A 24,835-nucleotide genomic window follows, 5' to 3' on the forward strand; every position below is an offset into this window, starting at 1 on the left:
CCTCTTGCAGGAAATTTTGGACCTGCTAGAGAAAGGTGCCATAGAACCGGTACCTGTAGCGGAGAGGAACAAGGGCTGGTACTCCCCTTACTTTCTCATTCCAAAGAAAGACGGAGGACTGAGACCCATCTTGGACTTGCGAGAATTGAACAAATTCCTCAGAAAAGACAAATTCAAGATGGTCACTCTTTCTCAGATCCTCCAGGCCCTTCAGTTCCAGGACTGGTTGGTATCTCTGGACCTTCAGGACGCTTATTTCCATGTGCCTATCCATCTCAAACACAGGAAATACCTGAGGTTCGCAATTGGCAACTCTCACTATCAATTTCGAGTGCTGCCATTTGGGCTGACCTCCGCCCCGAGGGTCTTCACCAAGTTAATGTCGGTAGTGGCTGCAAGTCTAAGGAGGGAAGGGATTCACATCTACCCCTACCTGGACGATTGGTTGATCAGGGCTGTTTCTTCGGAACAAGCTCAGATCCAGCTAAATCACGTGTGCCACTTCCTTCACAGACTGGGCTTCTCCCTCAATTTAAAGAAGTCACAAATGATACCATCGCAGAGACTCCAGTTCATAGGAGCGATCCTGGACACTTCCCTGGGAAAAGCCTCGCCACTAGAGGTGAGGGCTCAAGATATTCTACAGATGGTTACCAAGTTCCAACATGCCCAACGTCTCCCAGCCTTCGACTTTTTGAGGTTGCTAGGCCTCATGGAATCCTGCATTTTCCTAGTGCCAGAGGCTCGCCTGAGAATGAGATCCCTCCAGTGGGCACTGAGGACTCAGTGGTCACAATTCTCAGGGAGAATGACAGATCTTCTTCAGGTTCCCGACAGAGTAGCTCGAGACCTTCAGTGGTGGGCCTGTCAGGAGAACATTCTGAAAGGAGAACAGTTTTGGCAACCCTGGCCGGAGATAACAGTAGTCACGGATGCCTCACTCACGGGGTGGGGAGCCCACGCCAACGACTTGACTATCAGCGGTCGTTGGTCTCCATCGGAGTCCAGACTACATATCAACCTGTTAGAGCTGAGAGCCATCAGACTTGCGCTGAAGGCATTCCTGCCAGCTGTACAAGGGAAGAACGTCCTGATAATGACGGACAACACGGTGGCCATGCATTACCTCAACAAAAGAGGAGGCGTAGGATCACTACCCCTGTGCAGAGAGGCGATGCAGCTCTGGTTTTGGGCAATCCAAGAAGGAATCTCTCTATCGACAGTTCACCTAGCCAGAGAGAAGAACTTGACAGCGGACGCTCTGAGCAGGCAGAGCACAGTCTCCCACGAGTGGGAGCTAGCTCAGGAAGTCCTTCAAGAGATCTTCGCCCTTCGGGGAACCCCTCAGGTAGATCTGTTCGCCACCAGCCTAAACAGGAAATGCGACCTGTTCTGCTCAAGGGAATTTCCCCCGAGAGGAGCTCTGGGAGACGCGTTCATAGTGGACTGGGAGTTTCCGCTTCTGTACGCGTTCCCACCGGTCCCTGTCATTCCTCAAATGATCAGGAGGTTGAGAAGATTCTGGAGAACCATGATCCTAATTGCCCCGGATTGGGCCAGGAGAACGTGGTACCCAGACCTTCTAGACTTGTCCATCTGCCCTCCAATTCGACTTCCACTCAGAGAGAACCTACTCTCACAGAGGGGAGGTCAGGGTCTCCATCCAGACATCAAAACCCTCAACCTTCACGCTTGGCTTCTGAAAGGCTGAGGTACAAGGATTGGGACCTCCCTGATGATGTTATGGAGGTGTTGCTTTCGGCAAGGAGGCCAGCAACAAAGTCTTTATACCGCTGCCGTTGGAACAGATTTTGCAGCTGGTGTAGAGAACAGAATATCAACCCTTTTTCATGTGGTACACCAATGGTTTTGTCCTTCCTACTATATTTGGCAAATTCAGGCCTTCAAGTTGGCACCATTAAGGGCTATCTCGCAGCACTATCCATCTTTAAGCGCACTGCGGAAGAACCATCCTATTTCAAATTTCCCTTGGTAATACAGTTTCTAAAGGGGTTAACCAATGTTTATCCCCCAAGACCATTCCAAGTTCCCCTATGGGATTTAAACTTAGTACTAACTTTCCTGATGGGCACACCTTTCGAACCACTCCATTCTTGTTCGTTAAGATTCCTTACCCTTAAAACTGTTTTATTAATAGCACTTACATCTGCTAGAAGGGTGAGCGAATTACAAGCTCTTTCTTGTAAACCCCCTCACACAATATTTCACAAAGACAAAGTTGTCCTACAAGTGAAGCCTAATTTCCTCCCAAAGGTGGTTTCTGAATTCCATATCACTCAGAAGATTACCCTACCATCTTTCTATCCTCCTCCTCACCCGGGGAAAGAGGAAGAGAGGTTACACAGGCTAGACCCTAGAAGGGCTTTAAGTTTTTACATCAGTAGACTAGCCGGGATAAGACAGGCAGACCAGCTGTTTGTAGGTTACGCAGGGCACAAGCTGGGGTTACCAATAACTAAGCAGACCATTTCCAGATGGATCATTCTAGCCATTCTGGAATGTTATAAACTGGCAGGGAAAGAGCCCCTTCAAAACCTTAGGGCTCATTCGACCAGAGGTATTGCAGCTTCATCGGCCCTCAAAAGAGGCGTGCCGGTTAAAGACATCTGTGCGGCCGCTACATGGTCGTCAGTCCATACCTTTATACGTTTTTACAATTTGGATTCCTCCTCCAGTCAAGAGACTAGGTTTGGAAGGGCTGTACTGCATTCTATTCATCAATAGAAGACAGCGTGAAGTCAGTACTCCCTCCTCCAATAATAGAATACTGCTATGGGAGCCTATCTAAGATGAGGAATACGTCGGAGGACACAATCCCTTCGAAGAACAAGTTACTTCTTACCTTGTAACGTTCTTTCGACGGGATGTTCCTCCGACGTATTCCTCATCGGCCCTCCCATCCATCCCCGCAGTTATACTTCCTGTGTTGTTGCAGTTTACGCTCCTTCAGGGTGATTAGTCTAGTCCAGAAAGTATTACTGTGGGCTACAAAACGGAAATGAGCAACGGACGCTGCGCGCAGCCTTTATAGGCAGGATGACGTCGATGTCGATACGCCGGCTGTCGAGGGACATCGACTCGGAGGACGTCGACGCGCAGCGCCCTCTAGAGAGAAAAATTTTTCCGAGGCCAGCAGAGCTGGAAGGAGATATCTAAGATGAGGAATACGTCGGAGGAACATCCCGTCGAAAGAACGTTACAAGGTAAGAAGTAACTTGTTCTTCTGCTGTGGGCAGCGTAACGCTCACCGTGTCCAGTTCTTTGATGCCAGTTTACCTGAAGCCAAGGACCTGCAGAGAGAGAAAGAACACTTTGAAACTTACCTGGAACAGTATCCTGTCTTCAATCCATCACCGACCTCAGTTCCACTCCCCTGAAGGTACGAACTCCATCATCCGGCACCGCATGCATCCTGGAATACCATAACCTGGAAAGAGGAGAAAGAAAGACAGCATTAGTAAGTGTTTACTCACGTTTCCTTCCGAATGAAGAAAGCCACACAATTCTTACCTGGGTAGTCATCTCCTGGTCAGTATCATTGCTGGAACATTACGGCGCTCGGCGAGGAACATCGCAACCTGCAAGGAGAGAAAAGACACAGGTTAGCAATATAAAAGGGCGAAACAGAGCCGCGCATCGTGCATTACTCACGGGACAGCATCGAGCACACCACGCTTTCGCCTACCGGCCCATCTTCATCTTCAAACTGCATGAAAACTGCAAAATAGCTTTCCATACATAAAAGGAAAGAAGCAAGGCATTATTATTCAAACTAAGAGGAACATAAGAACTGCATATAAAGACTGTAAAGCAGCAAACCTACGGAGTCGCAGCAGGCCTGAATTCCCACAGGGGGGGCTTGCACCAGTGAAGTAACTTTGTCGCTGCTCGCCCCCCACATCTACGCGCCCCTGCCACGAGGAGCAGGACGTAGAATCCACCTTCTACAATATCAAGGTGAGGAGAGGGCCCAAGGGGGAGGAAGGAGTTGAGGCCAAGGGAGGTGGGAAAACATAAAGACAATCTGGTATTGAATCCAGCTCTCCTATATTGCAGACCCATCTTTAACCAGAGGCCTTAGCAAGGGACCGGGAGAGGGTTCAAGAGTGCAAATCATCCAACCAGGGCTGGGTGGCCTTCCTGTGGATACCAGGTGAGCATAACAGAACGCAAAGCCTCAATAATATTATCCACCTGGGCGTCATGGAGACTTCAGAGACTGACCAGTTAGTTTAGTTGTTGGGACAATTACACGCTGAAGTACATTCAGCCAGGCAAGAAACCAATGCTCTTAGGAGGGATTTGATTGTTACTAAGGATCGTACCGACGAAATAAGTAGACAATTGCACCAATCACAGGCAGGACAGACCCCATTGCCTGGTAACATTCCGCCAGCACCTGTACCAACTTCTACCAATCCAGTACAAATAACCCTTCCTGGGGCAGTTCCTTTAGCTCCACCTGAACGATTTACAGGGGACCCCAAGAAGTACGCAACGTTCATGAACCAGTGTCGTCTTCATTTCCTTTTCAGACCTGGGGCTTTTCCTAACGACCAAGCGCAAGTTGCTTTTGTTTTGCCATATCTGAGCGGCAGTGCTGCGGATTGGTCGGTACCATTGGTTAGTCAAGATGACCCGTTACATGACTTTGGGGGTTTGCAGATGGAAATGGAAAAACTCTTTGCTCGTCATACCCAAGGCCAATCATTAGACAACTAACTTTTGTCACTCCGTCAAGGAAGTCAAGACTTACTTACATATATTGCAACATTTAACAGACTAGTCGTTGAAGCTGGGTGGCCTGAGGAAAAAAAGGACCACACTATTTCATCAGGGTCTAAAAGGGGAACTAAAGGATGTCCTTGCTCAAGTGGTTAACCCACCTAAAGACTGTGCAGAATTCATCAACCTTGTGGTGCAATTAGATCATAGATAACAAGACCGAAAAGCGGACCGGATAAGGTTAGACACTCGAGCTGTGTATGTCCGGTCAAAGGATAATGTTCCATGTACATTGGGAAACACGTTAGAACCCATGCAAATCGGAGGTGTATGGCCCCCTTTAACTAAAACTGAAAGAGACAAGAGAAGGCAACAACAATTATGCTTATATTGCGGAAAATCAGGCCACTTCTTCAAAGAATGTCCAGTGAAACCACCAAGGAGAACTGCTGGAGCCATAGAGAAGGAAGATAATAACAAGGAGTCGGAAAACTACCAAGCCCGGCAAGGTCCGCTTGTCGAGGGAGAAGGATGAGCCACAGACCTCACACTTTGCTTTACCAGTAATTTTGATCAATCACCAACCACCGTCTCGGATGCATGCTGTCGAAGCATACATAGACAGTGGAGCAGTTGGGAATTATGTAGACCAAGATCTGGCAGCAGAGATGGGGCTTCCCTTCTGTTCTAAGTTGACTACTGAAAAAGTTACTACTGTTGATGAGACAGAAATAGCTTCCGGACCAGTAACCCATTGTACAGCAGCACTAACCCTAATGTCCCAGGTGGACACAGAGAATCTATTGCATTCGATCTCATCAAAGCTCCTCAGTTTCGACTAATCTTAGAGATGCCATAGTTGGTAGCTCACAACCCTCTAATAGATTGGCGTGCCAAGAAGTTGGCCTTTTCCGATGATTGTGCTCGCACCTGTTATTACCAAGAAAAGGGGAAAACAAGGAAGGAGCTATGCAGTCTAGTCTTTTGGGTGTGGCAGGCCTGGGACTACTTTACTTGGACTACTTTGGGTGTGGCAGGCCTGGGACTATTTTACCTCGACTACTTTACCTGAGACTATTTAAACCACACCCAAACAGCAGAGCATGCTCTGCGTTATTCTGCTGTGGGCAGCGTAACGCTCACCATGTCCAGTTCTTTGATGCCAGTTTACCTGAAACCAAAGACCTGCAGAGAGAGAAAGAACACTTCGAAACTTACCTGGAACAGTATCCTGTCTTCAATCCATCACCGACCTCAGTTCCACTCCCCTGAAGGTACGAACTCCATCATCCGGCACTGCATGCATCCTGGAATACCATAACCTGGAAAGAGGAGAAAGAAAGACAGCATTAGTAAGTGTTTACTCACATTTCCTTCCGAATGAAGAAAGCCACACAATTCTTACCTGGGTTGTCATATCCTGGTCAGTATCATTGCTGTAACATTACGGTGCTCGGCGAGGAACATCGCAACCTGCAAGGAGAGAAAAGACACAGGTTAGCAATATAAAAGGGCGAAACAGCGCCGCGCATCGTGCATTACACACCGGACAGCATCGAGCACACCACGCTTTCGCCTACCGGCCCATGTTCATCTTCAAACTGCATGAAAACTGCAAAATACCTTTCCATACATAAAAGGAAAGAAGCAAGACATTATTCAAACTAAGAGGAACATAAGAACTGCATATAAAGTCTGTAAAGCAGCAAACCTACGGAGTCGCAGCAGGCCTGAATTCCCACAGGGGGGCTTGCACCAGTGAAGTAACTTGGTCGCTGCTCGCCCCCCACATTTACGCGCCCCTGCCACGAGGAGCAGGACGTAGAATCCACCTTCTACAATATCAAGGTGAGGAGAGGGCCCAAGGGGGAGGAAGGAGTTGAGGCCAAGGGAGGTGGGAAAACATAAAGACAATCTGGTATTGAATCCAGATCTCCTATATTGCAGACCCATCTTTAACCAGAGGCCTTAGCAAAGGCCCGGGAGAGGGTTCAAGAGTGCAAATCATCCAACCAGGGCTGGGTGGCCTCCCTGTGGATACCAGGTGAGCATAACAGAACACAAAGCCTCAATAATATTATCCACCTGGGCGTCATGGAGACTTCAGAGACTGACCAGTTAGTTTAGTTGTTGGGACAATTACACGCTGAAGTACATTCAGCCAGGCAAGAAACCAATGCTCTTAGGAGGGATTTGATTGTTACTAAGGATCGTACCGACGAAATAAGTAGACAATTGCTCCAATCACAGGCAGGACAGACCCCATTGCCTGGTAACATTCCGCCAGCACCTGTACCAACTTCTACCAATCCAGTACAAATAACCCTTCCTGGGGCAGTTCCTTTAGCTCCACCTGAACGATTTACAGGGGACCCCAAGAAGTACGCAACGTTCATGAACCAGTGTCATCTTCATTTCCTTTTCAGACCTGGGGCTTTTCCTAACGACCAAGCGCAGGTTGCTTTTGTTTTGCCAAATCTGAGCGGCAGTGCTGCGGATTGGTCGGTACCATTGGTTAGTCAAGATGACCCGTTACATGACTTTGGGGGTTTCCAGATGGAAATGGAAAAACTCTTTGCTCGTCATACCCAAGGCCAATCATTAGACAACTAACTTTTGTCACTCCGTCAAGGATACATACATATACATATACATAGACAGTGGAGCAGTTGGGAATTATGTAGTCCAAGATCCGGCAGCAGAGATGGGGCTTCCCTTCTGTTCTAAGTTGACTACTGAAAAAGTTACTACTGTTGATGAGACAGAAATAGCTTCCGGACCAGTAACCCAATGTACAGCAGCACTAACCCTACTGTGCCAGGATGGACACAGAGAATGTATTGCATTCGATCTCATAAAAGCTCCTCAGTTTCGACTAATCTTAGAGATGCCGTGGTAGGTAGCTCACAACCCTCTAATAGATTGGCGTGCCAAGAAGTTGGCCTTTTCCGATGATTGTGCTCGCACCTGTTATTACCAAGAAAAGGGGAAAACAGACTTATGTACATCTGCTACTCCCAGTACGGCGGCGATTGTACTAGGTGTGAGTAGTACTCTACCAAATGAATACCAAGAATTTCAAGACGTGTTCCAGAAAGAACAAGCAAATACTCTACCACCGCACAGGCCCTACGATTGTCAGATCGACCTCATACCTGGTGCGCAAATTCCTTGTGGCCGAATCTATGCACTTACTGAACCAGAAAACCTCCATTTGAAATCTTATCTTGACCATTACCTGGCAAATGGATCTATCTGCCCGTCTAAATCACCGGCACCTAGTCCCTTATTCTTCGTACCTAAGAAGAAAGGAGATTTGAGGACTTGTATCGACTATCGCGCATTAAACCAGATCACAGTAAAAAAAACTTTATCCACTGCCCCTTAGTTCCGAATTATTGTATCAGGTCAAAGACGCCCAAATCTATGCCAAACTGGACCTTAGGGGGGCATACCATCTTGTTCGAGTGAAGAAAGGAGACGAATGGAAAACCGCCTTTCGTACCACATACGGCTTGTATGAATACCAGGTAATGCCTTTTGACTTTGCAACACTCCCACTGCATTTCAGTATTTTATGAATGATGTTTTGCGGGAGTTCATCGACGTTTGCGCCCTGGTTTACATTGATGACATTTTAGTGTATTCTGCTACAAAAGAAGACCATGTCAGGCATGTCCACTCCGTCCTTACTAAACTCAGCCAACATAAACTGTATGCTAAACTCGAAAAAATGCTCTTTTCATGTCACCGAAGTGGAGTTCCTTAGTTTTATCCTTACACCAAAAGGTATCAGAATGGATAGGCACAAGGTAGATGCCATTCTTAACTGGCCAACACCAACTTCATTTAAAGGAATCCAGAGTGTGTTGGGCTTTGCAAACTTTTACTGCTGATTCATCCCAGATTTTTCCCAAATAGTGCATCCAATTACATCACTATTGAGAAAAAACAATAAAAAGTTCCATTGGACCGAAGAAGCAGAGAAGGCCTTTCAAGAACTTAAGAAAAAATTCACTTCTGCTCCAGTTCTACAGCATCCTCGCCCAGACCTCCCTTATATAGTTGAAACAGATGCCTCTAGTATGGCTATGGGAGCTGTTCTTTCGCAAAGGGACCCAGGAATTGGCCACCTCCCGAACTCAACTATGCTATCACAGACAAAGAACTCTTGGCTATAAAATCAGCTTTCAAGGCCTGGCGACACTATATCCTTGGTGCTAGACATACTGTCACGGTCATAACTAATCATCGAAACCTGCAATACCTAAAAACAGCAAAGGCTCAATCATCCCATCAACTGCGGTGGGCTCTTTTCTTCGCTGAATATGACTATGTGATCACCTACCGGCCAGGAGTCTGAAACCGAAAAGCTGACGCCTTGTCCCGCATGGGTGTTGATGAAAAGGTATACATAACTCCAGATCCAGTAGCCATCATTCCAGAAGACAAACTCCTGGGTCTTACGACAACATTGACACAGGGTGAACTCCAAAACAAGATCCAACTCTTAATGGATCCCACTTTCTCACAAGAGTGGTGTACTCAAGGAGAACATTACACCATTAAAGACCAGTTACCATATTTTAGGAACCGTCTATACTTGCCAAGTAAAGATTTACAAGAGTAGGTTATTTCGGGTTATCACGACTCCCTGATTGAAGGTCATCCTGGAATTGCCAAAACTCTAGCTAAAGTAAAACAAAACTATTGGTGGCCCACATGGCGTAAAGGCATCATACAATTTATCCAATCTTGCGGTGTGTGTGCACAAAACTTTAAGTCCCAAAAGCAGAAACCAGCTGGTCTTCTCCAACCATTGGAAATTCCTCCCACACCATGGCACACACTGTCCCTTGATTTCATTACAGATCTACCTCCCAGTCAAGGATTCAACACCATCTTTGTAGTTGTAGACTTGTTCTCTAAAATGGCACACTGTCAAGCCGAGCCCCGTCCTCCCCCTGCTCTTCACCTAATGCTTCCATGTCACTGTCCTTGGAAGAGGAAGACAGCTTCTTTGGGAGTCTGGAAGTCTCTCTTGTTGGCTTCTCCTTGGACTTCCTATCATGCAAATAAGGTCTGGCTCCCTCAGAGGCCACCTTGACAGGGATTGGACCTGGCTTGGGGGACTCCGAGGAGCCAAACCCCAATGGTCAGGGAAAAAGCCAGACAGGCGTAAAAAAAAAACCTGAGGTATTGTCCTTGTAGTCTGTTAGACTCTCCAAAAGATGGAAAACAAAGGGCTGAAGAAATTCCAGGAGAGTGGGCTGTCAGATCTTGAAACAATGGGAACAATATCACTCTGATGTGCAGATCCGATGCAGGAGACAGAGAAAAAGGAATTGGGCGGCAGCGGAGTCACAAGGAGTCGGACAGGTGGCAGGCTGGAATCATCAGACTCTGCCGTTGGTAAGCGGAAGGAAATGAACTTGCAGAAAGCGGGACAGAAGAGGAAGGCTCCGAGGATAGTTAAGCGGAAATGGCATAAAAGGTAAGGAAACCAATCATAAGAACCCACATACCAGTATAAGATCGATCCCACAAAAAGAACAGGTCTGAATACGAAGAGCCGCGAAGAAGGCGGAGCCAGCAAGGGTGAACCGCAAGTTAGGAAGGCGAGAACGCCGACAGGTAAGCAAAACAAGGCGGAAAATAGAAGCGGCAGAATGCCAAAATAGAAAGGAAATACGAGTACTAGAGGGGAATGCCCAGGGAAGGAGGCCGGTAGAAAGGGAGAGAGAAAAAGGAACTAAGAAGGCTGAGAATGGCTGCTAAGCGAGATTAGCCATGGAGTATCGAGAAACAGATACAACGCACCGGGCGGTGGGCGGGGCTTGGTCTTATACACATGGCTGCCATGATGGGTGAGGACTAGACCGCTCCACAGGGAACTCTACACAGCGTTACCTTTCCAGTAATGCCAAAGTTTCCACAGTCGAGTCCTGACACACACTTTATTCCTTTTAAGGGTCTTCCAAATGCATCCAATTTAGCAAAAGTATTCCTGGAGGAATTTGTATGGCTACATGGCTTTCCTTCGGTCTTGATCTCAGATCGAGGTAGTCAGTTCGTATCCAACTTCTGGAGGAAATGCTGTTCAATGGCCCAAATTGACATTCGACTATCCACAAGTCAGCATCCTCAAACAGATGGCCAAACAGAAAGAACAAACCAAACCCTCGAGCAATACTTATGTCGCATGTTACATCAAGTGCAAAGAAATCGGAAGGACTTGTTATGGATAGCTGAATATGCCTATAATAATTAATTACACACCAGCACTGGACAAACCCCTTTCTACACTATATATGGTAGACACCCACGTACTTCAGAATTGGATCTCCCATCCCCAACCCCTTTGGAAATGCCAGCGGTTAAAACCTTACATACAACTATTTCCCAGGCCTTCAAAGAAGCAGCAGAACATTTACTCCAAGCCAAGAACAGAAAAAAGAAATTTGCTGGCCAACTTCGTAGTAAAGCCCCCGACTATCAAATTGGAGACAAGGGGCCTCATTCCGAGTTTGGAGGTAGCCATGGCGCTATTTGCGCCATGGCTGCCTCCAAAACCGGGTCCGACTCTGACCTGGTTCAATGGGGACTTACCGGTCCATTCCGATCCTGGAGGGACCGGTAAGTCCCCATTGAAAAAGGCAATCCCATAGGGCTCAATGGGAATGGGGAGGGAGCTAATAACTGTACCGCAATTTGCGGTACCGTTATTTGCTCCCTGGTTCCTTTGCGGCTCCCGCTAAGGGCGCCTGGTAAAACCAGGCGCTCTTAGCGGGACCCGTTAAGGGACCTCGGAATAGGGCGCAAAGGGATTACCGGCACCGATGTCCTTAATGGTGCCCGGTATCCCTTTGCGCCCAGCTCGGAATGAGGCCCAAGGTCTGGTTAGCATCAAAATATGTGTCCATAAAGGGGACTCAGACCTTTCGGCCCCGATATCTGGGACCTTATTCTATTGAATCCATAATAAATCCAGTGGCAGTTAAATTAGCCCTACCACCCACTATGCAGATTCATCCTGTGTTTCACATATCACTCCTGAAACCGGTGCAACCCAGTACTTGGGTTACAACACCACCAAAACCAGTATTAGTTGACGGAGAACCAGAGTTTGACGTAAAGGATATCCTTGACTCAAAATACACCAGATCCAAACTATACTACTTAGTTGATTGGAAGGGATACGGCCCTCAAGACAGATCATGGGAACCTAGTGAATACATCCATGCACCTCGCTTAATTAAAAAGTTCCATCAGAATTACCCAGCCAAACCGGGACCAGGTAGAAGTGCCACCTTGAGAGGGGCCTTGGGGGGGGAGTGCTGTCATGACCCTTCCCCTGGCCCTCACTGGCAAGTCAGCATTCCAGTTAGGGCCAAGTCAAAGGCCTTAAAACCTCATCCAAGACCCTCTTGGAGTCAGTACTGGCGCCTTTGGCACCAGGCTCATAACCATCATGAAGACTAACATTAGAATGGGACTATTTACTTGGGACTATTTAACTTGGGGGGGTTCAGCCAACATGGAGGCACACACATAGCTCAGTTACAAGGAACTGAGCTATGCGGTCTAGTCTTTTTGGTGTGGCAGGCCTGGGACTACTTTACTTGGACTACTTTGGGTGTGGCAGGCCTGGGACTATTTTACCTGGACTATTTTACCTGAGACTATTTAAAACACACCCAAACAGCAGAACATGCTTTGCATTATTCTGCTGTGGGCAGCGTAACGCTCACCGTGTCCAGTTCTTTGATGCCAGTTTACCTGAAACCAAAGACCTGCAGAGAGAGAAAGAACACTACGAAACTTACCTGGAACAGTATCCTGTCTTCAATCCGTCGCCGATTTCAGTTCTACTCACCTGAAGGTACGAACTCCATCATCCGGCACCGCATGCATCCTGGAATACCATAACCTGGAAAGAGGAGAAAGACAGCATTAGTAAGAGTTTACTCACATTTCCTTCCGAATGAAGAAAGCCACACAATTCTTACCTGGGTAGTCATCTCCTGTTCAGTATCATTGCTGGAACATTACGGCGCTCGGCGAGGAACATCGCAACCTGCAAGGAGAGAAAAGATACAGGTTAGCAATATAAAAGGCGAAACAGCGCCGCGCATCACGCATTTCTCACCGGATAGCATCGCGCACAACACGCTTTCGCCTACCGGCCCATGCTCATCTTCAAACTGCATGACAACTCCAAAATACCTTTCCATACCTAAAAGGAAAGAAGCAAGACATTATTATTCAAACTAAGAGGAACATAAGGACTGCATATAAATTCTGTAAAGCAGCAAACCTACGGAGTCGCAGCAGGCCTGGATTCCCACAAGGGGGGCTTGCATCAGTGAAGTAACTTGGTTGCTGCTCGCCCCCCACATCTGCGCGCCGCTGCCACGAGGAGCAGGATGGAGAATCCACCTTCTACAATATTAAGGTGAGGAGAGGGCCCAAAGAGGAGGAAGGAGTTAAGGCCAAGGGAGGTGGGAAAACATAAAGACAATCTGGTATTGAATCCAGCTCTCTTATATTGCAGACCCATCATTAACCAGAGGCCAGGGTTCGAGAGTGCAAATCATCCAACCAGGGCTGGGTGGCGTCCCTGTGGATACCAGGTGAGCGTAACAGACTCGCAGACTGAAACATCTTTGAGAGCCGAACAGGGTCATATTGCCACCTATGGAGGAGATTTATGGCATGCAGTTTGTATTGGCTTGAGATCAATGTCTGAGAGGCCCCTTTACACAATCTCAACCAGAGCGCAGGGTCCATTTCCCTCTCCATGTCACTTTCCCATCTTCGTCTGAATTTTTCAGTGGAATCGTTCCCTGCAACCACCAATTTCCTGTACATTTCAGAAATCAGGCCCTTCATTTCCGTTTTTTATCTAAGAGCTTCTCAAAGGGAGTAAGTTCCCTCTGTATCCAGTCCCTCCATGTTCCCCCTGTGATCACTCCTTTTAGCTGAAGATATGAAAAGACAGAGAGAGTACCTATGCCCAGCTCCCCCTCCAGATCCGTTATAGTAATAAAGGTGCCACCCCTCCACAATTGACCAACCCTCTCAAAACCCGCCTCAAACCACGCTTGAAATCTTTCAGGGTTTGGGATCGCATCTTGTACTCCGGGCGCCCTCAAATGACTCAGGGGGGAGGGCCATGTCGTTACTCCTTGCATTTCCGCGCCCTGTCTCCGTATCTCCCATATTGTGCCCAGAATTGGGAGATCCTGAATTTTGCGGTGAGCTTGCCTCTTGGTACCCACAGTCATTCCCCCACAGTGGCAGGAGACAGGTGAAGATTGTCCAGACCGACCCATTGGAACTCCCTCTGCATTCTAAGATGGGGTATAAGGACCCTTAGCTGTACTGCTTTGTAGTACAGTTTTATGTTCGGGAGCCCTACCCTGCCCCTATCTTTCGGTAAAGTGAGAACCTCGAAGGATATTCTCACTTTTTTCCCCCTGCCACAAGAATTTTAACATAGCCCCCTTTAGTTCCCGGAAGAAGGCTTCAGAGACCTGGATCGGAAGCATCTGGAACTCATATGGGAACCTTGGTAAGCAAACCATTTTAAGGGCATTTAGGCGTCCCAGTCATGATATGGTCAGTTTTTCCCATCTTTCCAGGTCAGCCCGAAATCCGGACAGGAGTGTGGGGAAGTTAGCTTGAAATAGGTCTCCCATGTCCCTCGTAAGGTTAATTCCCAAGTATCTCAGAGTGCCAGGTTGGCCAGTAATCCTAGTGGGGCGAATCTATTTATATCTCCGTCCCTATCCCTAGCCCTATCCAGGGGGTAAAGGACTGATTTAGCCCTGTTAATCTCAAAGCCGGAGTGGTCTCTGTACTGCTCAAACAGCCGGATTACCCTGGGTATTGAGGCTAGGGGGTTCCTTGTGTGCAAAAGCATATCGTCTGCATATAATGCCACCTTGTACTCCACCCTCCCTGCCACTGCAAGTCCTTCTACCCAGGGATCCTCGCTGATTCTCTGAGCTAACGGTTCCAGAGAGCGCAAAGAGTATCGGGGAAAGTGGACAACCCTGTCTCGTACCCCTACTTAGGGCGAACCAACGGGAGTAACCACCATTAACTGGCACGCACGCCTGGGGGGATGCATAGACTGCCATGATACCCCGCCTGATACTAATGCCTAGGACTACCTTACCAAGTACTTCCTTGAGAAAGCCCCACTCATCCCTATCAAAGGCCTTCTCTGCGTCCACAGAGAGGAAGGCATGGTCTCCCCTGATCCCCCGCGCCTCATGCATCAGGTGCAGTGTTTTCCTCATCGTGTCTGCCCCCTGACGTCCCTTTATGAAGCCCACTTGGTCCGGATGCATCAGTTGGGGCATGTATACCACAAGTCTTGCCACCAGAACATCTGTACACATTTTGGATTTGATATTCAGGAGGGTGATGTCATGATGCCTACCCCCAGGCATCCGGACCAAGCCCATCAGCCCCAGGAGCAGGCATCTAGACATTTAGTAAAACCTCAGCAGCCCCGGCTAGGGGCTATCTGGGTTCAGTCCTGGCGCCTTAGGCGCCAGGCTCATCGTAGAAATCAGTCCTGGCGCCTAAGGCGTCAGGCTCATAGTCATTACTTACCTCAGGCAGACCATGCTGCAAATGGCTCCAATCCAACATGAAGCCTGAAAGGGACTATTTTTCTACAGGGACTATTTTTTACTCGGGTGTGGTTCTAGGGACTTCTTACCTGGGACTACTTTTGAGGCTATTTAAACCACGCCCGACCAGCAACACACGCTTCGTGTTTTTCTGCATCCAGCAGCGTAACGCTCACTGTGCCTGCAGCCTGCATCCAGTCTTCTGCCACGCCTGCCTCGAATCCGGAGCTCCTAAAAACAAAGTGGAAAGAAAGGGACAAGGTTAGAAAACAAACTTATTCTATTCCACACCTGATTCTGGATCCATCTCGTCTCCGGACCTGTAAAGAACATCATTGCTGCAGCGCCGCGCCATACTCACCAGTCTTCGCAGCATCCTTCGGGTCGGCGCTGCCTCCATCATTTCTTCGCCGAACTTCGGCACCTAGGAGACAAAAGAAAACCACAAGGTGAGCCGAGGGAACCAGCAAATATAATTCTTACCACCATAGACTTACCTGATTTACCACCGGAGGCATCCTTTTGTGACTGTCCATATTTTCACGTGCCGCATCTGTGAAGAGAGAAAAAACAACACGTTTTCCACGTGCAACATTTACCGGACAGCGCCGGGTAAGGCAGACTCTTACCTGAGCGCCACCAGCTGCCACAAGAGCATCTTTTCACGAGCCAGCTGCAAGACAAGAAAGGAAGGGGGGAACAAGAGTGAACATCGGACATATTGAACTCTATGAACTTAATACTTACTGGTCCTCACCAGGAATCTCAGAGTCAATACTTTCCGGAACTCTCCCGAGCCTTCAAACCAGTGAAGTAACTGGAATCGACGCGCCCCTGCAAATCCACGCAGGATGGAGAGCTCATCTTTCAAGAATATAACGTGAGATTGCTGTGGGGGCATTTCGGAGGTGATTAGTTGGGGAGGACTGTGGGGGTGCCATCACTTGAATCCACAAGTGGCTAAATCCATCTCTCCACTTGCAGGAGAATATTTCTACAGGTTAAGCAGACAAGATTAGGAGGGCAGATCCAGTCAGTCATCGCTGCACTACACATCACGTGGATGGAGACCGCAGCTGTCCGGGTCCGACCGACGCCCCTGTGGGAGCCAGGTGAGCGTAACAGAACGTGAAGCCTGTCTACAAATCCCCACTCGGGCGTTACGGAAACCTCAGAAACCGACCAAATAGCCCTATTGTTAGGGGAACTTAGGGCAGAAGTGCACTCCTCGCGCCAAGAGACTAATGCCCTCAGGAGAGAACTGATTGTGTCAAAGGAGCGCACTGATGATCTTGCTGGACAATTACTGCAAAACCAAGCTGGGCAAACACCATTACCTGGACTCGGGGGGAATCCAACTCCTGTTTCATCGAGCAATCCTGTGCAAGTGGTTCTACCAGAGAGCATTCCTTTAGCTCCACCCGAACGTTTTGCTGGGGACCCAAAAAAGTTTGCCGTGTTTATGAATCAATGCCGCTTGCACTTTTTATGCAGACCTGGAGATTTTCCGAATGACCAAACCAAAGTAGCCTTTGTACTATCATATCTTAGTGGCAGCGCAGCGGATTGGTCAATTCCATTAGTTAACCAGGATGACCCTCTTCTTCGGGATTTTCAAGGTTTTCAATTGAGCATGGAAAGACTATTTACCAGACATTCACAGGGACAGGCCCTAGATAACGAACCTTTATCATTACGACAAGATAATCAGGATCGCCACTTTCAATAGGTTAGTGGTGGAAACCAGATGCCCAGAGGTAAAACGAATTACATTATTTCATCGTGGACTTCGGGGTGAACTCAAAGACGTTTTGGCCCAAGTTGTGAACCCACCTCAGGATTGTGCAGAATATATAGGCCTTCATTACAACCCTGGTGTTAAGGGGTTAACGGCGCCGTAAAAGGTGGCGGCGCCGTTAACCCCTTAACGCCTGATTATGAGGTCCCTTTGCGGGTTGGAGGTTTTAACGCCTGCTTTTTGCAGGCGTTAAAAACCAACCCACAAAGGGACCTTGGTGCTAAGTACGGTACCGCAATTTGCGGCACCGTACTTAGCGCCTTCCCCATTCCCATTGAGCCCTATGGGGCAAAAATGGGAATGGGGAAGGGCCATGGCGGCATGGGGAATTACTGCCCCGCCAACCTCGGAATGGGGCGGTAATTCCCCATTCCGCCATGGCGGAGTCGGTAAGTTACCGGCATGGACCATGGTGCTATTAGCACCATGGTCCAACGCCAGGGTCGTAATGAGGGCCATTGGGGGTCATTACGACCCAGGCGGTAATTACGCCAACTTTACCACCATGGTGTAAACTGTGTTTACACCATGGTGGATGGCGTATTTACCGCCCCATTCCAAGGTGAGTGGGGCGGTAAATCCCCATTTCCCATTTTCCCTTCCCCATTCCCATTTTTGCCCCATAGGGCATAATGGGAGTGGGGAAGGCGCTAATTACGCCACCGTAAATTACGGTGGCGTAATTAGCATCATGGCGGGTTAGCGCCATGGATTTTAACGGCTGCTAAAAGCAGCCGTTAAAATCGGAATCAGGCGTTAAGGGTTAACGACGGCGTTAACCCTTAACGCCTGAGTTGTAATGAGGCCCATTGTGTCTGTACTGTGGGGCCTCGGGACATTTTCTACGGGATTGCCCTATAAAAACATCTAAAAAAGTAGTCGGAGTTGCTGATAAAAATCAAACAGAGCTTGATTCGGGAAACGACCACGCCCGACAAGTGTAGAGGTCCGCTTGCCGAGCTTGAAGAAGGATACTCAGACCTCGCACTTCATCATACCAATGGTCCTTATAGATCCAAGGCAGCCATCACGTATGCACACAGTGAGGGCATCCATGAAAGCGGGGCCATAGGAAACTATGTGGACCACGAGTTGGCTTCTAGGATGAATCTATCTCTCTGCAAAAAGACCACTTCGGATGTCATCACCACAGTCGATGGAACTGAAATTGCCTCTGGGCCTATAACTCATTCCACTGCAGAGATGACACTATTGGGTCAGGATGGGCATCGAGAGTCTATTGTGTTTGATTTAATCAAAGCCCCGCAGTTCCAAATAATACTGGGGATACCTTGGTTGGAAACACATAATCCTTGTATTGATTGGCGAGAGAAGAGAATAACCTTCCCGGATTGTGCACATATTTGTTACCCGAAAAAACCCTTGAACCAAGGCCTGGCCACAGTCGCTACTCCAGTCGTGCAGTTACCTCAGGAATATCAAGAATTCCAGGATGTTTTCCAAAAGGAACAGGCAAACACCCTACCACCTCACAGATCATACGATTGTCAAATCGATCTCATACCCGGTGCACAACCTCCATGTAGTAGGATCTACGCCCTTACGGAACCCGAAAACTTTCACCTACGACAATACTTGGACCAATACCTTGCTAATGGCTTCATTCGTCCATCCAAGTCCCCTGCATCTTCAGCTTTGTTCTTCGTGCCTAAAAAGGAAGGTGACCTCAGAACGTGCATAGACTATCGCGCATTAAATCAGATCACGGTTAAGAACCGATACCCATTGCCTCTGATCCCCGAATTACTAGACCAAGTAAAGGACGCTTGCATCTACACTAAATCAGATCTCAGAGGGGCATATCATCTGGTACGTGTAAAGAAAGGCGACGAATGGAAGACTGCTTTTCGCACTAAGTACGGGTTATTCGAATACCAGGTGATGCCCTTCGGGTTGTGCAATGCACCAGCAGCCTTCCAGTATTTTATGAACAATGTCCTTCGTGAACTCATTGACGTCTGTGTTGTTGTATACATAGACGATATTCTAGTGTACTCCTCTTCAGAATCAGACCATGTGAAGCACGTTTGTGCAGTCCTTGAGAAACTACGCCAGCACAAGTTATATGCAAAATTGGAAAAATGCGTTTTTCATGCTACGGAAGTTGAATTCCTTGGATTTATCCTGTTTCCAAAAGGAGTCCAAATGGACCCTCGAAAGGTGGACGCAATCCTCAAGTGGCCATCACCCAGTTCAGTTAAAGGGGTACAAAGCATGCTCGGATTTGCTAATTTCTACCGCAGATTAATTCTGGATTTCTCACATGTTGTACACCCTATCACAGCACTTTTGCGAAAAAACAAACGCTTCTTGTGGACCGAAGAAGCTGAAAAGGCCTTCCAAGAGCTGAAAGCGAAATTCACGTCTGCACCTGTCTTAAAGCATCCACGCCCCGAACTTCCATACATAGTTGAAACTGATGCATCCAGTTTAGCCATGGGAGCTGTCCTGTCCCAGAAGGATCCTGAAACCGGTCAACTTCACCCAGTAGCATTTTGGTCCATAAAGTTCTCGGCACCCGAGTTAAACTATGCGGTTACCGATAAAGAATTATTAGCCATCAAATCTGCCTTCAAGGCTTGGCGGCATTATCTTCTCGGTGCCAGGCATACCATTACGGTAATCACCGATCACCGGAACTTGCAGTATTTAAAAACAGCCAAGGCCCAATCGTCGTGTCAACTTCGATGGGCATTGTTCTTTGCCGAGTTCGATTTCGTGATCACTTATGGACCAGGTTGTAAAAATGGCAAGGCAGATGTCTTATCCCGAATAGGGATGGGAGAAGCATATGCGAACCCGGAACCGGTGCTTATAATTTCAGAACAAAGAATTCTTGGTATAACCACTCTACAGACACTAGAAGATATTCAAGTAAAGATCCAACAACTCTTCGATCCAACAGCCCTGCAGGACTGGGTGAAGAAAGGTCCAGACTACTTAGTCATCAATGACCTACCTTCTTATCGAGGGCGACTATTTCTACCACACAAGGAACTACAAGAACTAGTCACCTCCAATTATCATGACACCCTGATGGAAGGATACCCAGATATCGCAAAAACTGAAGCTAAAATTAAGAGTGAATTCTGGTGGCCCACCTGGCGAAAAGACGTAAAGTCATTTGTAATGTCTTGTGGCATTTGTGCCCAAAACAAAAGTCAGAAGAAAAAACCAGCTGGCCTCTTACAACCTTTGGATATTCCACCTACACCATGGCACACCTTATCGTTAGACTTTATTACCGATCTACCTCCATGTAATGGATTTAACACCATTCTAGTTATTGTGGATCTTTTTTCCAAGATGGCCCACTTTATTCCTCTAAAGGGATTACCTTCTGCTTCAATTCTGGCCAAGGAGTTCCTCAAAAACATTGTTCGAATACACGGATTTCCTTCCGTATTGGTCTCTGACCGAGGTCGTCAATTCATTTCACATTTTTGGAAGAAATGTTGTCAACTGGTGCAAATCGATGTGAGGTTATCAACCAGTCACCATCCCCAGACTGATGGACAGACGGAGAGGACCAACCAGACCCTTGAACAGTACCTACGTTGCATGCTACACCAGACCGAAAGTAATTGGAAAGATATTTTATGGATTTCCGAGTATGCATACAATAACTCTGTACATTCAGGAACCGGACAAAGCCCCTTTTATACCATATATGGACATCACCCTCGAACCTCAGAACTAGATTCGCATCAGCATTTAGAAATGCCTGCAGTTAGTCATTTGCATTCTACTATTACATAAGCCTTTAAAGAGGCAACAGAACATTTGAAACAAGCAAAAGAGAAATACAAGAAAAATGCTGATCAACATAGAAGTGAAACTCCACAATACCAGATTGGGGATCAAGTTTGGCTGGCTACAAAACACATACCACTAATACCACTGAAGGGAACTCGGACTTTTAACCCTAGATATTTGGGACCTTACACTATTAAGGCCATTATCAACCCGGTAGCCGTCAAATTGGAATTACCCTCTAATATACGCATTCATCCTGTCTTTCATGTTTCACTTTTAAAACCAGTTCAACCAGGAACAAGATTAACCAAACCACCCGACCCCATCTTGATAGATGGAGAACCTGAATTCGAGGTAAAAAATATCCTGGACTTCAAGATCAAAACTTTTTTATTTAATCGATTGGAAGGGCTACGGACCACAATAAAGGTCATGGGAACCTAGTGACCACGTCCATGCACCTCGGTTGGTGAAAAGATTCCATCGGAACTTCCCAGACAAACCAAGGCCCAGGGGAAGAACAACTTTAGGAGGGGCCTTGGGGGGGAGTGCTGTCATGATGCCTACCCCCAGGCATCCGGACCAAGCCCATCAGCCCCAGGAGCAGGCATCTAGACATTTAGTAAAACCTCAGCAGCCCTGGCTAGGGGCTATCTTGGTTCAGTCCTGGCGCCTTAGGCGCCAGGCTCATAGTAGAAATCAGTCCTGGCGCCTAAGGCGTCAGGCTCATAGTCATTACTTACCTCAGGCAGACCATGCTGCAAATGACTCCAATCCAACATGAAGCCTGAAAGGGACTATTTTTCTACAGGGACTATTTTTTACTCAGGTGTGGTTCTAGGGACTTCTTACCTGGGACTACTTTTGAGGCTATTTAAACAACGCCCGAAAAGCAACACACGCTTCGCGTTATTCTGCATCCAGCAGCGTAACGCTCACCGTGCCTTCAGCCTGCATCCAGTCTTCTGCCACGCCCGCCTCGAATCCGGAGCTCCTAAAAACAAAGAGGAAAGAAAGGGACAAGGTTAGAAAACGAACTTATTCTATTCCACACCTGATTCTGGATCCATCTCGTCTCCGGACCTGTAAAGAACATCATTGCTGCAGCGCCGCGCCATACTCACCAGTCTTCACAGCATCCTTCGGGTCGGTGCTGCCTCCATCATTTCTTCGCCGAACTTCGGCACCTAGGAGACAAAAGAAAACCACAAGTTGAGCTGATGGAACCAACAAATATAATTCTTACCACCATAGACTTACCTGATTTACCACCGGAGGCATCCTTTTGTGACTCTCCATATTTTCACATGCCGCATCTGTGAAGAGAGACAAAACAACACGTTTTCCACGTGCAACATTTACCGGACAGCGCCGGGTAATACAGACTCTTACCTGAGCGCCACCAGCTGCCACAAGAGCATCTTTTCACGAGCCAGCTGCAAGACAAGAAAGGAAGGGGGGAACAAGAGTGAACATCGGACATATTGAACTCTATGGACTTAATACTTACTGGTCCTCACCAGGAATCTCAGAGTCAATACTCTCCGGAACTCTCCCGAGCCTTCAAACCAGTGAAGTAATTGGAATCGACGCGCCCCTGCAAATCCACGCAGGATGGAGAGCTCATCTTTCAAGAATATAAGGTGAGATTGCTGTGGGGGCATTTCGGAGGTGATTAGTTGGGGAGGACTGTGGGAATGCCATCACTTGAATCCACAAGTGGCTAAATCCATCTCTCCACTTGCAGGAGAATATTTCTACGGGTTAAGCAGACAAGATTAGGAGGGCAGATCCAGTCAGTCATTGCTCCACTACGCATCACGTGGGTGGAGACCGCAGCTGTCCGGGTCCGACCGACTCCCCTGTGGGAGCCAGGTGAGCGTAACAGGTGATGGGGAGGTAAGAACTGCATGACCAGGGGTCGCTGCTGCCCTCCTTGTGTATCAAAGTAAATCAGCGCACGGGAGAAGGATTTCCGGGGCTTCTCCCATCTCCAGAATATCATTAAACAGTTCTACCATGAACAGGATGAGGGGGGTAACAAAATACTTGTAAAAGTCCACCGAGAAACCGAGGACTTTCTCATCGGTACTCTTGCCACTTCCCTCTTGAATTCTTTGGCAGTTATTGCGGCCTCCATAGTCTCGGCCTCCTCAAGGGAGAGCCTGTGCATCAGAACTTGCCGGTGCAGTGGGGATGGGGGGCTTTCTCCTGTGGCCTGGTTCTGAATGACACAGTGGTTCTTTACTTCTTGTGGGGCACCAGTGTTGGGATTCCTGGTACCCTGATGTACCACGTTTGTTCCTTATTGGCCCCTGGGCCCTTCCTGTCGCCCACTCCAGGCCCCCACACGTGCTATGGGCTGAAGTCTTCTCTGCCAAGGGGAGTAGGGGGCACCCCCAGCTGCTAAAGCTGCACATCTGCACCAAGAAGGGTCTTTGTGGTGGATATTGTGGTGTGGGCCCTCACATGGGCTTCTCCCTTTCACCAGGAAGCAGTAGCGTCTTCTCACCCACTGCTTTCTGCCTGCTTTGGGGCCCAAGCCAACCCCTCCTTCCTCCTAGGGTGGTGTTTCGCCCACAGTGTCTTTGGGCACTTGTTTCAGTCCTCCACTGCTGACCCACCCTGTGCCCCGGTTGCCCCTTGGGCCAGTGGCCCCTCACTGGGACCCCTGCGTCCACAGGGCTCCCTTACAGAAGGCTTGCCGCAATCCTGTACAGGGTCCTGCCCCAGCGGGTCGGCTCCTTCTTGCCTCGCTGACGTGGGCCGCTTCACTGGGCATGCGAGGGGGGGCCCTGTCCACACCACCAACGGCCTCACAATGAACTGCGGGGAGAGGGGCACGGACTCACCTCCCCTCACTCCCCGGGTCCAGCTTATTCACTCCGCTTGTCACCAGAGAGCCTGTGGGCCACAACCCTCCTCCCCGCGGTTCCCAGGGACGGGTTTCTCTGCTTTCATTTTCGCTGCGAGCAGCTGACGGTTCACCAGTGTTCCATGGCCGATTTCGGCCCTTCTTCCTGCTAGGGGTGCAGTGGGAGTTCACCTCACTTCATGTCCAGGTTGTGTGACATGGGGGGGCTATATAAGTGGGGGCTCAAGCCACTTTACGGGCCCGAAGTATGGGAGGATCACGATGAAGCTCAGGTCATCAGTGCACCCCCTGCTGGCCTCCCCATTTTGGATTTTGTAACCTGTTTTTCCTGTTGGTAAAATTGTGTTTCAGCTTTTGATCCCCTATCCTACTATAAGTGTTCTTTGCTGACAATCAGAGACCTTGTATAGACTTTACTGTTTTCTTAGTATATTTAATACTGTCATTATTAGATGAGTAATCACTTGACCTGGCAGTTTTGTATTTAAATAAAGTATATATTTTCCAGTATATCAGTGGTGTTTGCTAAAGATAGGTGTGTGGATTAATTGTACCTTTGTGTCGACTTGTTACCCCTACCTGATAGTTAAGCCAAGTCGCTTTGACCATTTACCTACACTAAAACAGGGTTGGCTTCCCGCTATTGTCAGGTGTATTATCCCTCCCTGCAGGGTTAGTGATTGTGGCATCCTGTACAGTGGGTGGTACAAAAACGGCCTTAAAAAATAGGGATGCCAACATTGGAGATTCCAGCTGCATAGTTTCCACAAGTGCATGCATGTCAAAAATGCTAAAAGATGGACCATCATGGCAGAAGACAAGGACTTGGGATTATCACACAGAACATTTGCCTTTACTATCTCTTGCAATGTTTTTTCCCCTATGAAACAGTTGTACGTTCTGTCTGATGAGATCCAGGAGCATCAGATTACCACCGACTTTGAGGTCATGCAATACCTGGGATCATCACGTTTTGAGGATTCAAATTTTGGA

At 48.1% G+C, this 24,835-nt stretch overlaps 1 protein-coding gene across 2 annotated transcripts in view; it reads left to right on the forward strand.

The window, feature by feature from the left end:
- SLCO4A1 (solute carrier organic anion transporter family member 4A1) overlaps positions 1-24,835 on the forward strand; it is a 948,198-nt gene that overhangs the window by 404,549 nt on the left and 518,814 nt on the right. The window lies entirely within an intron of this gene.

This window comes from Ambystoma mexicanum, chromosome 3p (assembly GCF_040938575.1).
Source record: "Ambystoma mexicanum isolate Mex_15411 chromosome 3p, UKY_AmexF1_1, whole genome shotgun sequence".
NCBI lineage: Eukaryota > Metazoa > Chordata > Amphibia > Caudata > Ambystomatidae > Ambystoma > Ambystoma mexicanum.